Raw genomic sequence first — 2421 nt, forward strand, 5'->3', positions numbered from 1 at the left:
GTAATATAGATATTATCAGTATAATAGTGGTATTTATAAATATAGAACTGTTATATACAGCATTTTAACTGCCAGTTTATATAATAATAATAATAATAATATTATAAATTAAATTTTATTGGCAGTCCTAGTTAAAAATGTCACAACTAGTGGATAGTTTGTCCCTGCTGCTGTTTTGGGTAGTTTCTGGATCTCGTGTTGTAAATTTGGAGTTCAGATTACTGGATCAGAGTCCAGACGTCCTCCATTCATGCTGCTTGTATGGCCACGACAGAAGGCAAGCAGATCCGCAGCCCAGATCATATCCTGACCACAAAGATTCCTCTGACTTCAGCGAGAGTCTCCAGAGAAAACCACACAATGAGCAGTTTATAGGCGCACCAGGAGCTCGGCAATGCAAGTACACCTCATTTACAAGTCTCTATTAATCAATCAGTGTAGTGACGTCAAAACCTAATCATTGGTGCATCTAGCTCCAAGTATTTCATTTGTTATGTCAGCTGTCATAATCATAAAAACCATTTGAAAAAAAGTTTTAATATCAGTGGGATGGTAAAATATCCTACTGCAGATGCAGCATTTTAATTAAAACTCTTCCAATACTATTATTTATTGGTAATTGTTAAATAAACTCCCAGAGATGGGTTGCGGCTGGAAGGGCATCCGCTGCGTAAAAACTTGCTGGATAAGTTGGCGGTTCATTCCGCTGTGGCGACCCCGGATTAATAAAGGGACTAAGCCGACAAGAAAATGAATGAATGTTAAATAAACAATTTTAGGTTTTAGAAATGTTTCCTAAACTATATATATATATATATATATATATATATATATATATATATATATATATATATATATATATATAAATCTGACGTCAACATTTTTTTTGTATTACGTTAGAAATGTTGCATGAAAACATTTACATAACATTTAAGGGGCGTTACCGAATGTTCTTAAAACATTGCACTAATGTTTCAGAAATGTTATTTTAATAACGTTCCATGATAACATTTACATAACATTTAAGGAGCATCACTGAATGTTCTCAAAACATTACAACAATGTTCCAGAAATGTTTTATTAATGTTGCATGATAACATTTACACAACATTTAAGAAGCATTACCAAATGTTCTCAAAACATTACAAGAATGTTCCAGGAACATTATTTTAATAACATAGTGGGGCACAATTACACAACATTTAAGAAGGGTTTTCAAACGTTCTCAAAATGTTACGAGAATGTTTGGGAAATTGTATTTTAATAACGTTGCGTGATAACATTTACACAACATTTAATAAGCGTTTTCGATTGTTGTCAAAAATTCCCAAGAATGTTCCAGAAATGTTATTTTAAATACATCGCATGATAACATTTGCACAACGTTTAAGAAGCGTTACCGAGGCAGCACGGTGGCACAATGGGTAGCACAATCGTCTCACTGCAAGAAGGTTGCTAGTTCGAGTCCCAGCAGGGTCAGTTGGCATTTCTGTGTGGTGTTTGCATGTTCTCCCTGTCTTGACGTGGGTTTCCTCCAGGTGATCCAGTTTCATCCACAGTCTGTAGTGTATGAGTGTAAATGATTGCGCTTAGGTGTTTCCCAGTGATGGATTGCAGCTGGAAGGGCATTCCCAGCGTAAAATATATGCTCGATAAGTTGGTGGTTCATTCCGCTGTGGTGACTGAGCCGAAAAGAAAATGAATGAATGAATGAATGAGAAGCATTACCATTGCATGGTAACATTTACACAACGTTTAGGGAGCGCTACCATTGCAAGGTAACATTTACACAGCATTACTGAACGTTCAGGAAACATTAGAAGAATTTTCCAGAAATGTTATTTTAATAACGTTGCATGATAACATTTACACAATGTTTAAGGAGCATTGTCGAACATTACAAGAATGTTACAAAAATAATATATTAATAGCGTTGCATGAAAACATTCACATATTTGAGGAGCGTTACTGAATGTTCTCAAAACATTTAAAAAATGTTCCAGAAATGCTTTAACAAAGTTGCATGATAACATTTACACAACATTTAAGAAGTGTTTTCAAACGTTCTCATAATGTTACAAGAATGTTCCAGAAAGGTTATTTTAATAACGTTGCATGATAACATTTACACAACATTTAAGAAATGTTTTCAAACGTTCTCAATGGTACAAGAATGTTCCAGAAATGTTATTTTAATAACGTTACATGATAAAATTTACACATTATTTATTAAGAATTGCTGAATGTTCTCAAAATGTTACAAGAATGTTCTAGAAATATTATATTAATAACATTGCGTGATAACATTTGCACAGTATTTATCAAGAGATACAGAATGTTTTCAAAACATTACAAAAATGTTCCAGAAATGTTATTTTTAATAACGCTGCGTGATAAAATGTACGCATTATTTAATGAGTT

At 33.4% G+C, this 2421-nt stretch overlaps 1 long non-coding RNA gene across 11 annotated transcripts in view; it reads right to left on the reverse strand.

Moving 5' to 3' along the window:
* Positions 1-1241: 1241 nt before the first annotated feature.
* sox2ot (SOX2 overlapping transcript) overlaps positions 1242-2421 on the reverse strand; it is a 258951-nt gene continuing 257771 nt past the window's right edge. For 7 of the 11 annotated variants that reach the window (XR_011008309.2, XR_011008310.2, XR_002456526.3 and 4 more), the window contains one exon: positions 1242-2421. This exon is cut by the window's right edge and continues 1149 nt beyond it. This is a non-coding gene — a long non-coding RNA (SOX2 overlapping transcript). The other 4 variants (XR_012397968.1, XR_002456524.2, XR_002456527.2 and 1 more) reach the window with 1 other exon arrangement.

This window comes from Danio rerio, chromosome 22 (genome assembly GCF_049306965.1).
Source record: "Danio rerio strain Tuebingen ecotype United States chromosome 22, GRCz12tu, whole genome shotgun sequence".
Taxonomy (NCBI): domain Eukaryota; kingdom Metazoa; phylum Chordata; class Actinopteri; order Cypriniformes; family Danionidae; genus Danio; species Danio rerio.